This window comes from Manis pentadactyla, chromosome 4 (assembly GCF_030020395.1).
Source record: "Manis pentadactyla isolate mManPen7 chromosome 4, mManPen7.hap1, whole genome shotgun sequence".
Taxonomy (NCBI): domain Eukaryota; kingdom Metazoa; phylum Chordata; class Mammalia; order Pholidota; family Manidae; genus Manis; species Manis pentadactyla.
In genome coordinates this window covers 90,487,223-90,501,306 of record NC_080022.1, presented here as the reverse complement: position 1 = coordinate 90,501,306, position 14,084 = coordinate 90,487,223, and the positions used below count along the sequence as shown (strand labels likewise).

At 35.8% G+C, this 14,084-nt stretch overlaps 1 non-coding gene across 1 annotated transcript; it reads right to left on the bottom strand.

The window, feature by feature from the left end:
• Positions 1-1,131: 1,131 nt before the first annotated feature.
• LOC118908988 (U1 spliceosomal RNA) lies at positions 1,132-1,295 on the bottom strand. Its single transcript, XR_005023451.1, has one exon. It is a non-coding gene; the product is annotated as a U1 spliceosomal RNA (small nuclear RNA).
• Positions 1,296-14,084: the final 12,789 nt, after the last annotated feature.

The window sequence follows — 14,084 nt, the reverse complement described above, 5'->3', positions numbered from 1 at the left end:
AACTGTAGCTGACAATTACCCTTCATGAAAGATTATTCAGACAGTCTTTTAACAAGAGTGACATCTGCTGGTCCACATATGCAATTCAAACTACTCCATATTTATGATCCTTTGCAATAGCCTCGCTTTATTTCTGCAGTTGGCAAATCAGCTGATTGATAATTATGAAGGATAGTATTTAGCACAATAGAGTTCTTATTCACTTTTTTTGGATTTCTAGTTTAAACAAAATGACTCTAAATTTCTTTGCTTTTTTTGTGACATTTATTTGCAATGTTTTTGTTATGTTTTATCTTTCTTAGAAATACTAGATATTTTTTTTAGTTTGAATACAGTATCCTATGGTTTAGAAATGCTCTGAAATGTTATTTTTGAGCAGTTGATTGTGACACTCTAAGACAATTTGTTAAGTTGAATGAAATACTTAGATTCCAAAATATCACTTGTGTATTTTTTGGTGTGTTGTGTGTTATATTCTCAGTCGTCATACTCAGTGAAGAACTATTGACCATTGTTCTCTGGTTTAGCTGTTCTCTTTCCTGAGTGAGTGAGTGTGTGTATGTGTGTGTGTGTGTGTGTGTGTGTGTGTGATTATTTTCATCTAAGTTGAGTCACTCTGCAAATATAGTGGCATCTATTGTGAATTCCTTGTATACTTTGTATCTTTATATTGGTTTATTTTATTTTTAGTTATCATGAGAAAAGGATTTTTTCCTTTGAAATCAAGTGAATATTTTGTGTAAACACATTTTATACTTATAATGATTATAAGGAATTGTATTTTTAAGTGACAAAAATATCTTAATTTTTTAATATAAAATTCTTATATAAAGAAAACATTTTACAAAGTAAAACATTCATTACACTGAAAATAAGGAATGACCACTATTTACACCTCAGTATATGTATTCCCAGAATTTATTCCTATTTAAATTTATAGAAATAAACATATATAAGATTTAGTGAAATAAACATAGTGTTCTACAATTTACTTTTAATCTAAAGGCACTGTGCCAGAATAATAAATATTAATATTCTCTCTGCATTTTATATAAATATATGTACCTATATATATATCTTGAGATACTCTATAAAACAATGCAATTGTTTTTTTGTTTTTTGTTTTTTGACAAGGGGAAAGTGCCAACTCAGTCCCCCAGTACCACAAGTTATACAGTCAGGTTTCCCGCATTTGGGGAAATCTCAAGGGTCAGCACACTCAGAGTGCAATGAATGAGCCTCACCCTAGGAAAACCACCTTCCTGATCATGGTATCTCTCCTGCCAGGTTGCAAATGACTTTCAAGTAGAATAGGTACAAAAGTACATATGCTAAGAGGATCTATGCATTTATACTTTTATCATGTCCTTCTCCCTTTTTCCTTAAAACCAAATATAGCATCTCAGAAAAATGTTAACTTCGATATATCATATCCTTGAATTTGTTTATATAATCCTTCATTTCTATTAATGCAAACATTATTGCGGAAACATCATTGAAGACAGAAATGACAGATTTATACTGTATCCTTAAGTCATTATTAATTATCTAAGTCACTCAATCTCCTTTAGTCTTTATTTACTTACCTACCTGCACAGTTCATAATATCTACTGCAGAAAGTGAACGTGGGGCTAAACTTAGATATATATGGATCAGTGTTTTATAAAGTACAGTAAGAAGGTGATAATAATATTAATGGATCTCATATCTACCTACATTTCCCCACTTAGTCCTCCAAAATAACACTGTGAGATAAGTTAATCTTCATTTCACAGCTATTAAAGTTAGAGGGCTAAATGACATGCTCAGATTAAATATCCAAGTGATGGAACTGAGAGTCAAACCCAGGTAATTCTGACTCTAAAGCAAGTAAGCCATAGGAAAAATTATTTTTGGTATAAATTTAAGCATTTAGAAATATGTACATAATAATAAAATTGAATCAACCTTATAAAAATTTACTTTTGGATAAATTAAGTATATTCAACACAAGACAAAGTTACTATAAAGATTCCATATTAAAAAATATGCTTTGGGGGTGGAGCCAAGATGGCAGGGTGAGTAGAGCAGTGGAAATCTCCTCCCAAAACCATATATATTTTTGAAAATACAACAAATACAACTATTTTTAAAAGAGAGACCAGAAGACACAGGACAACAGCCAGACTACATCTACACCTGCAAGAACCCAGCACCTCGTGAAGGGGGTAAGATATAAGCCGTGGCTGTCAGGACCCAAGTGCCCCTCTCCCCAGCTCCCAACGGTAGGAGAGGAGTCAGAGCGGGGAGGGACAGGGAGCCCAGGACTGCTAAACACCCAGCCCTAGCCATTCACACCGGAGCACAGACACACAGTGCATGGGGTGCTGGAAACTAGGGAAACAGGACAGTAAGACCTGTGAGCGGGTCCCCATAGCTGGTGCCCCTGAGACAAAGAAAACCGAGTGCTCTTTGAAAATCTCAAAGGGACAGGGTTCTCAAAGCTGGACAGAAGCACCCCAGCACAATTAGCCCAATAACTGGAAATCCTGGGGAACTCCAGGAGCCCCAAACTCCTGGGCAGCAGCACAGTTCCAAGGCCCCACATAGTGATAAACAGCCTCCTGCCCATTCCCGCTCCAGCACAACTCTGCCATAGAGGCAGTGGCCAAGCCCACAGCAACTGGGCAGAGCTTCTTTGACAGCGGCCGGGCAAGAATCAGACACCCAGTCTGCGCGCAGCTGTCCAGCACAAACCGCTAGGGGTCGCTGTTCTCCCAGGAGAGGAAGGCCACACACCACCAAGAAGGGATGTTCTCCCAGCCGACACATGCACCAGCTCCACACAACTATCTCTATTGCCATGAAAAGGCAGAAGAAGTTGATACAGACAAGGCTAACCCAAACATCCTCCCCTGAGAAGGAATCTGGGGAGATAGACCTAACCAATCTTCCTAAAAAAGAATTCAAAATAAAGGTCATAACTATGCTGATGGATCTTCAGAGAAATATGCAAGAGCTAAGGGATGATGTCTGGAGGGAGATTACAGAAATGAAACAATCTCTGGAAGGATTTAAGAACAGACTGGATGAGGTGCAAGAGGCCATTAATGGAATAGAAATCAGAGAACAGGAACGCAGAGAAGCTGACACAGAGAGAGATAAAAGGATCTCCAGGAAAGAAACAATATTAAGAGAACTGTGTGACCAATCTAAAAGGAACAATATCTGCATTATAGGGGTACCAGAAGAAGAAGAGAGAAAAAAGGGAACAGAAAGTGTATGTGAAGAAATAATTGCTGAAAACTTCCCCAAACTGGGGGAGGAAATAACTGATCAGACCATGGAAATACACAGAACTCCCAATAGAAGGGACCCAAGGAGGACAACACCAAGACACATAATAATTAAAATGGCAAAGATCAAGGACAAAGACAGAGTTTTAAAGGCAGCTAGAGAGAGGAAAAAGATCACCTACAAAGGAAAACCCATCAGGCTATCATAAGACTGCTCAACAGAAACCCTATAGGCCAGAAGAGAATGGCAGGATATATTTAATGCAATGAAACAGAAGGGCCTTGAACCAAGAATACTGTATCCAGCACAATTATCATTTAAATATGAAGGACGGATTAAACAATTCCCAGACAAGCAAAAGTTGAGGGAATTTGCCTCCCACATCCACCTCTACAGGGTATTTTAGAGGGACTGCTCTAGATGGGAGCACTCCTAAGTCTAAACAGACGTCACCAGAGAAAATAAAATCACAGCAAAGAAAGCAGAACAACCAAATACTAACTAAAGGCAAAAAATAAAATCAACTACCCACAAAAGCAGTTTAAGGAACCACAAAAGAACACAAAATAAAACAACCAACATATAAAGAATGGAGGAGGAGGAATAAGAAGGGAGAGAAATAAAGAATCACCAGACAGTGTTTATAACAGCTCAATAAGTGCATTAAGTTAGACAGTGAGATACTAAAGAAGCTAACCTTGAACCTTTGATAACCACGAATCTAAAGCCTGCAATGTCAATAAGTACATATCTTTCAATAATCACCCTAAATGTAAATGGGCTGAATGCACAAATCAAAAGACACAGAGTAACAGAATAGATAAAAAAGCAAGACCCATCTATATGCTGCTTACAAGAGACTCACCTCAAACACAAAGACATGCACAGACTAAAAGTCAAGGGATGGAAAAAGATATTCCATGCAAACAACAGGGAGAAAAAAGGTGTTGCAGTACTAGTATCAGAAAAAATAGACGTCAAAACAAAGAAAGTAACAAGAGATAAAGAGGGACATTACATAATGATAAAGGGCTCAGTCCAACAAGAGGATATAACCATTCTAAATATATATGCCCCAACACAGGAGCACCAACATATGCAAAACAAATACTAACACAAAAGAAGAACAAATGAGGCCTAAAGTAAGCAGAAGGAGGGACATAATAAAGATCAGAGAAGAAATAAATAAAATTGAGTAGAATAAAACAATAGAAAAAAAATTAATGAAACCAAGACCTGGTTCTTTGAGAAAGTAAAGAAAATAGATAAGCCTCTAGCCAAACTTATTAAGAGAAAAAGAATCAACACACATGAACAGAATCACTAATGAGAAAGGAAAAATCACGACAGACCCCACAGAAATACAAACAATTATTAGAGAATACTATGAAAATCTATATGCTAACAAGCTGGAAAACATAGAAGAAATGGACAACTTCCTAGAAAAATACAACCTTCTAAGACTGACCAAGGAAGAAACACAAAATTTAAACAAACCAATTATGAGCAAAGAAATTGAAGCAGTAATCGAAAAACTACCCAAGAACAAAACCTCTGGGCCAGATGGATTTACCTCAGAATTTTATCAGACACACAGAGAAGACATAATATCCATTCTCCTTAAAAGTTTTCCAAAAAAACAGAAGAGGAAGGAATATTCCCAAATTCATTCTATGAAGCCAACATCACCCTAATACCAAAACCAGGCAAAGATCCCACCAAAAGAGAAAATTATAGACCAATAGCCCTGATGAATGTAAACGCAAAAATACTCAATAAAATGTTAGCAAACCAAATTAAAAAATATATCAAAAGGATCATACACCATGACCAAGTGAGATTCATCCCAGGGATGCAAGCATGATACAACATTCGAAACATCCACCACATAAACAAAAGGAAGGACCAAAACCACATGATCATCTCCATAGATGCTGAAAAAGCATTTGACAAAATTCAATATCCATTCATGATAAAAACTCTCAAAAAAATGGGTATAGAGGGCAAGTACCTCAACATAATAAAGGCCATATATGATAAACCCACAGCCAACATCATACTGAACAGCAAGAAGCTGAAACCTTTTCCTCTGAGATCGGGAACAAGACAGGGATGCCCACTCTCCTCACTGTTATTTAACATAGTACTGAAGGTCCTAGCCATGGCAATTAGACAAAGCAAAGAAATACAAGGAATCCACATTGGTAAAGAAGAAGTTAAACTGTCCCTGTTTGCAGATGACATGATACTATACATAAAAAACCCTAAAGACTACACTCCAAAACTACTAGAAGTGATATCAGAATATAGCAAAGTTGCAGGATACAAAATTAACATAAAGAAATCTGTGGCTTTCCTATAGAATAACAATGAACCAATAGAAAGAAAAATCAAGTAAACAATTCCATTCACAATTGCATCAAAAAGAATAAAATACCTAGGAATAAACCTAACCAAGGAAGTGAAAGACCTATACCCTGAAAACTATAATACACTCTTAAGAGAAATTAAAGAGGACACTAACAAATGGAAACTCATCCCATGCTCTTGGCTAGGAAGAATTAACGTCGTCAAAATGGCCATCCTGCCCAAAGCAATATACAGGATCGATGCAATCCCTATCAAATTACCAACAGCATTCTTCAACGAACTAGAACAAATAGTTCAAAAATTCATATGGAAACACTAAAGACCCTGAATAGCCAAAGCAGTCCTGAGAAGGAAGAATAAAGTAGGGGGTATCTCGCTCCCCAACTTCAAGCTCTACTACAAAGCCACAGTAATCAAGACAATTTGGTACTGGCACAAGAACAGACCCACAGACCAGTGGAACAGAATAGACACTCCAAACATTAACCCAAACATATTTGGTCACAATTAATATACGATAAAGGAGCCATGGACATACAATGGGGAAAAGACAGTCTCTTCAACAGATGGTGATGGCCAAACTGGACAGTTACATGTAAGAGAATGAAACTTGATCACTGTCTAACCCCATACACAAAAGTAAATTCGAAATGGATCAAAGACCGGAATGTAAGTCATGAAACCCTAAAACTCTTAGAGAAAACATAGGCAAAAATCTCTTGGACATAAACATGAGTGACTTTTTCATGAACATAGCTCCCCGGGCAAGGGAAACAAAAGCAAAAATGATCAGGTGGGACTATATCAAGCTGAAAAGCTTCTGTACAGCAAAGGACACCATCGATAGGACAAAAAGGTACCCTACACTATGGGAGAATATATTCATAAATGACAGATCCGATAAAGGATTGACATCCAAAATATATAAAGAGCTCATGCACCTCAACAAACAAAAAGCAAATAATCCAATAATGGGCAGAGGAGCTGAACAGACAGTTCTCCAAAGAAGAAATGTAGATGGCCAACAGACACATGAAAAGATGATCCACATCGCTAGTTATCAGAGAAATTCAAATTAAAACCACAATGGGATATCGCCTCACACCAGTAAGGATGGCTACCATACAAAAGAAACAACAACAAATGTTGGCGAGGTTGTGGAGAAAGGGGAGCCCTGCTACACTGCTGGTGGGAATGTAAATTAGTTCAACCATTGTGGAAAGCAGAAAGGAGGTTCCTCAAAAAGCTCAAAATGGAAATACCATTTGACCCAGGAATTCCACTTCTAGGAATTTACCCTAAGAATGCAGCAGCCCCGTTTGAAAAAGACAGATGCACCCCTATGTTTATCGCAGCACTATTTACAATAGCCAAGAAATGGAAGCAACCTAAGTGTCCATCAGTAGATGAATGGATAAAGAAGGTGTGGTACATATACACAATGGAATATTATTCAGCCATAAGAAGAAAAGAAATCCTACCATTTGCAACAACATGGATGGAGCTAGAGGATATTATGCTCAGTGAAGTAAAACAGGCCGAGAAAGACAAGTATCGAATGATTTCATTTGTCCATGGAGTATAGGAACAAAGAAAAAACTGAAGGAGCAAAACAGCAGCAGACCCACAGAACCCAAGAATGGGCCAACATTTGCCAAGGGGAAAGGGACTGGGGAGGTTGGGTGGTAAGGAAAGGATTAGGGGAAAATGGGCATTACGATTAGCACACATAAGGTAGGGGGGTGGGACACGGGAAAGGCAGTATATACAGAGAAGACCAGTAATGATTCTATATTATCTTACTATGCTGATGGACAGTGACTGTAAGGGATTATGTGTGGAGGACTTGATAATGGGGGGGAGTCTAATAACCATAATGCTGTTCAAGTAATTGTACATTAATGATATCAAAATTAAAAAATTTAAAAAAAACAAATGAAAAAAAAGTGTTGAGGTGCTTTAAAAACATACACAGAAAATAAGTCATAACACAATCTTCCTTTTTCTTACTGTTCCCATGACTGATTGGTATGTGTTAGCTTATGTAAGCCCTTTGAAGTAAAGGCATATAGTAAGTGTGCAGTGTACTTCACTTTATTGATATAATTTTTAAACCCTTATTTTTGGAAACTTTGTGCTGTTTTCTACTGACATCCTCTCTTATTCTCTGCTCCTGAATTTTTTAATTTTCTGGTTAGTGACAGATGTTTGTTCTGTTCAACACTTAAAATAGGATTCTGCTTTAAATATACTTGTTAGATGGCAATGCTGCATATGCCCCCAGAAAGTTGGGTCTTGCTTTATATATATTCATAACTATTTTCTAGTGTTGCCATTCAAATTATTGTTCACATGCTCAACTAATTCCTAGAAACTTCCATTATCAATGCTTTTCTAATAAAATGATTTAAATATATAGTAATAATAGATTTATTTTGACAAAAGAATATTGTGTTCTAGAATGGTCTTAGACTTGGTTAATTCGCTAAAATAGGCTATGATGATTTCATTCTGAACTCAGTGTAACTCATTAAATTACAGATTCATGATTTCTTTTCTCTTAAATAGGAGACCATTTGCAGCAAAACAGAGGTCAAAGAGGCCATAGGATATAGCCCTTCCTTTAACCAAACCTATAACCTCATTGCTTTGTCTTAAAATCAGGGCACTTTTCATAAATGTGTCTTTGAATATAGCAGAATAGGGTAGTTCTCATTAAATATCACTGGAATAACCGAATATTCCCATCACACACAATTTAAGAACCTAGCTGAATTGAGCTTTTTGTTCTAATGCTCACTTATTCACATTTGAGATGAGAATCAGTTTAAAGTGTATAGATACTTACTAAGGACATATATCAGAGTTTAAGAACAAGCCAGAAGAAAAAAAATTTCTTTGATTTTAGCAGAAATGGAATTCACTGAAAGGATATTAGGCAGCTTATTGAGTTACCCCAAAAGCTGTAGAACATGCAGAGAAACAAGGAAAGATGCCCAGATTCACATTCAGAGCTGGTCCAAACAGCAATCAGCTGTGGTTTTTCCAACACTAGATCCTGCTACTGAACCACTTAACACGGTTAGTAGGAAAGCCTGAATGTTTCAACCTGTACACCTGCCATTATTGCCTTTGCACTATTTGTTGTTCAACTAGCACCATTCCCAGAAACATTACTTGCTTTCTTTATTCTCTACTTCTGTAGTCATGTATGGTAGTATTTAATGATTACTGCTGGATCCTAGTCAATTGTTTATACATTTATTTCAAGGGAGGCTGGAAAAATGAGTATTTATCATTTTCATAAGTTACAGAGGAATACAAAACTGTCTCTGACCAATATTCAAAAAGATGGGAATTCTCAATCAGGAAGTAGCTTCAGATGCTGGATAGCTAAGTAAAATGATGTATGTTTACTGAAGGCACAGAATGAAATGGCACACTGTTTCTGATAAGAATACCCTAAGTTACCTTTTGGATAAGAGCATCAAGGAAAGCAGTCTGACCCAAGTAAGACTTTGTTATGTGTGGAGTAGACGGAAGTTTTCACCCAGAATTTCCAGAATTTCCTGCCTGGCCTTAGCCATTTACATACCAATGGATGTTTACCACAGCAGAGCCTCCCGTCTATCAGGGCAAGGGTGGAGAGAAATTGGCCATTCTCTCCTCCCTTCCATTCCTGGTATCTAATTGGTCTGGTGCTCGTCAGTCACCAAAGACCCACCCATGGGGTTGCTGCTGGAAGGGGCAGGCAGGTGGAACAGAGTACTGCACGATGGCAGGTAGGAGATGGTTGGAGCGAGGGCTGCCTAGTGAACCCAAGCAAGCTGCGAGAATTAAAAGCCCTTAACCCAACCTGTCCTTCCCCCTGTTTCACGGGATTCATAGGGAATTTGTCTTGGAGGGGAGTCTCTTCCCCCAATCCCAGAGCTACAATATGTTAAAAATTTAATTTTATTTGGTTAAATCATGGAGATTTTTATCTTTGTTTCTGCAATATTTATTATTGCAGCATATTTTAGTATGTACTGATTAATAGAGTATATAACACATTATAATAAAAATACAAAATATGTAAGAACAAATTAGTGGTTGGGTAATGGATGATAAAATACAGGATGGCCCAAGATCCATGTTATGCAATAGCAATATATTTTGCAAAATTGCTCTTTGCTATATTTGGGTGGCAGATCATGTGCCCCTTCAGCCTAGAGAATGAGGAGCCGAAGCCTAGATTGGTAAACAGAAAATTAGTATTGTGTGTTAGTTAACTTTGCATACTTTTGAAAAGATATTGGAGAAAGAGATGAATTCAAAAAAATAATTGTTGGATGTGAATACAGAGGTGAAAAAACAGAGAAATCTAGAATTTGAAGTCTTATAGGGCCTGACAAAAATAAGTGCTTTCTGATTCCAAATGGTAAGTCATGGCATTTAAACAATTTAAACAGGCTTTCAGCAGAAATGCCCAATAAAATGTCTCATTTAGAAAAAATGAATCAGGGTAAGATCAAATTAAGGGTGTGACCATTTTAGATGTTTGGTCTACTTTCTCAGTGAAGTGGGAATATTTTTGGTGGTTTGGGCCACATGGTATAATTTGTGTTTCAATCAAATTGAGGGGAAAGTTAGCTAATTCAAAGAGATTTTTAGGAGAGAATGGAGTGAGATGAGCAGGAATTACCAAGTCTTTTCAACTTTTATGGGGAAGTTTTCTGGTAAGAGGTGAAAAACATAGTAATAGATGGTGAAAGTGTTATGGGTTGGATTTATTCTCAGTCCTTGTCCCTGCCACAACAAAAAACTGAAAGGCAGAGACACAATAGCAAAGCAGAGCTTTTCTGTTGTTTTTTTTTTGAATACACTTCAGTTTTATTTGAATACACTCCAAGTGAGTAGCAGGACAGAGTCAAGGTAGACAAAGGCTCTGGTCTTATAGGGGAGTGTCTGTTTATCATGACCTAGCTGGGAGGCACTTCTTTGATTGACAGAGTGAGGTCATTTGACTGACAGTTGGAGTCAAAGACGTGTCTCATACCCATTGATCGGCACGTATAGTAATTGCTAAGAGGAAGTGAAGTTATGAGTTAAAGAAAAGGCATGACATAAAATGCATCAAGCTATAATTACCCTCATTTCTTAGTGGTGAAATTGAAGGTGATTTCATTCAATTGTCTTTTTTATGTTTTTCCAAATATTCTGTTATGACTGTCAGAAAGCAATATATTTTATATAGAGAAAAAAGGGTATTGAATGAAGCATGCATACTGGGTTTGGAAATAAGTATATGACTACAATTTGAAGGCAGAAAATAAACAGTTGTTTCACATAATTCTGGTTAGCACAACCTTATTATTTCTATACTCTGTAGATACTCAAATGTTGTAGAGGCATTCAGATAACTCTCAAGTTTAGAATTACAGAATGTAGGGTTATATAGGTAGAGATCAAGAATATTGACATGAATACAATAGTTACCATTTTCTAATTTGCCTGCAATATAGGTTTGCTTTACTGCTTGGTTTCATTAGAATTACTGTAAGAATTTTTGTTACCACTATAGTACAACTCGATAACCAGACATAACATTTCTGGTTCATATGCAAAGGCTCTTTCAGTTAAAGACCTGAGCTAATGGATTAAAACACCCGGTGAACATGTATTTTTACTTCTCATCATGATAGGAAAATATAACCACCAAAGTGAGCGGAAAGTTTTTGAAGAAGTCTAACATGAAAAATCCTCATTGGAAACTGTATCACAGAATTAATTTAAAAATAGGACTGAACTTTTTTCTCCTGGGGGCAAGTAAAATAGGAATGCCAGCTTAAAAGGCATTCTCCATTCCCTATTTCAAAGTTCCAAGTTTTCTACCACAAAAGGTAACTTTTTGGCTCACTATCCCATCTTTATTCTGCAGTTTAAAATATTAAATTGTTATTCATGTAACCTCCTGAAATTGCTAAGATGCTTGCTAGCTTTTTACCCCAATGATTTCTATTGGGAAATTTAAATACCTACTGAGGCAAGAAAAAAAAAAAACATTGAGGGAACCATTCACAGCAGTTGATTGATTGCAGCAGCTGAAGCTGAGTCCTAAATTAGGAGATACACATGTGTTCAGCCATTCAACTGAACAAAGAAAAGAATATGTAGAAAAGAAAGCATTATAATTCAACAAAATGGCCATAGGTAGTTAAACCAATAATTTGAATATACAATGCTGACAAATTTACTTGAATTCTCTTAAGATAAAGGGACTCAATAGCTCTATAGATTATTCTTAAAACCCAGGGATTTTAAATTTAAAGTAAACACTTATTTTTATTTGACAATTTGAACCAATAAAACTTTGTGGTCATATACATACCATATTAATAGAGAGAGAGTAGTTAAGCTTAGAGATGAGGTGGGATTTTAGATGATGTGAAATAATTTATTCCTTTATTCAAAAATATTTACTGGATGCTTTTTCTATGCCAAGCATAGTTTTAATTACTCGGGAATGTATTAGTGGACTAGACTTGGAATTTAAGGGAAAACTTCAGACAGTGATACATGGTACTTAAGAATCATGATTGAGGACAGCCTTTTTGAGGATATAGCATTTGAGATGAGACCTGTATGACAAGAAAGAGCCAGCCACACAGAATAGGGGAAAAAGCAAGCATTTATGTGTTTCTGATCAAGGGAGTCTGTTAGATGGAAGGAGCACTAAAGCACAGTGTTACAAAACCACAGAGGAAATTCCTCCAGAAAATCTGAAAAGGTGATCATATAGAATTGTTCCAGAGTCCATGTAAACACAAAACACCTCCTGGAAATGATCTGAATGGCAGTACTCTGAGGTATTCTAAGTAAACAATCAGAGATGGCATAGTCTATTTACAAATTCTGAGCAATTCTGAAAGACACTTAAAAACTTGTGTTCCTAGAAGCAGGAAAGGCCTCTGATTCTTCAGAATTGTTTATTACGATCGCATATGGGAGGGAAAATATGTATTCATTGGATGTATTACATATTTAACTGGAATACAAAATTAACTAAAATAAATCAATGGAACCAAAAAGTGTTTTTTTAATGAAAGTTCAATTGATAAAAGCCTAGTTTTACCAATCATTAAAAATAAAAGGAAATTAAATTATCATTATTAGGAATGAAGATGGAGACTTCATAATACTTATACTAAAGATACGGAGGAAAAGAAAATATCATGAATAAATTTTGTCAATATATTATAAAACTTAGAGGAAATGGACAGATTCTATGAAATGTACAAGATACCAAAACTGAATGAAAAGAAATAGAAAATCTGAATATGGTTATGATAATTAATTGAATTATGTATTAAGTATCTTCCCACAGGAAAAAATGTGGGCACACATGGCTTCCCTGGAGGATTATGTGAAATACATAAAGAAGAAATAGTGCCAATTTTGCATAAGTTCTTTCAGAAGAGGATATATTTTTCAATTAATTTTAAAAGGTCAGGATTACTCAAATAACAAAACTAGAAACAGTTGTTTCAAAGAAAAGAAATTGAAGATTAATGTATTTCATGAATATAGATGGTGAACTCAACCAAATTTTAACCTAACAAATCCAGAATATATCGAGAAGATGATACATCACTACAATTGTTGTGAGCTTATTTGTATAGTTGTTTTAACATTTTAAAAATATTATTCACTTTATTAACTGACTGAAAAAGAAAATTATAAGCACACTTCAATAGATGCAGAAAAGGTATTGTTTTAAACAAAACTCAACATTCATGCTTAAGGAGAAACTTCCAGGAAAGTAGAAATAGAAGAGCACTTCCTCTGCCATCTAAAAGATATCTCAATAACCTGAAGCTAATTACCCTGATGGTAAAATACTAAAAAGATTCATCTTTCAAATTAGAAATAAGGCAAGGATGTCTTCTTTTACCACTCCTCTGCAGTAAGTCAAGAAATGCAAGTGAAAGATTAGAACAAAATTAGAACAACTTTCTTTTTCTTTTTCTTATGTAAATTCCTAGAAGTGGAACTGCTAGGTCATCTGGTATTTCTATTTTTTTAATTTTTTGAAGAACTCCATTCTGTTGTCCTTACTGGCTGCACCAGTTGCCACTAACAGTGCATGAGGATTCTTTTTCCCCATGTCTTTCCTAAGTTATTTCTCTTCTTTTTGGTATTAGCTATTCTGACTTGTATGAGGTGATATCTCATTGACTAACTGTTGTATGACCAATTAATATATTACAAAAGAGGCAAAAATATACAATGGGGCAATGACAGTCTCTTTGATATATGTAATTTTAAAAAAATGAGTTTAAAGCCTACCTCAAACCATAAAAGAAAATTACATTTTTCTAGAAATAAACATAAAAGAAAACATTGATGATCTTGATGTAGGCAATTTCTTAGGACTTAGAAAGCATTAATCACAACA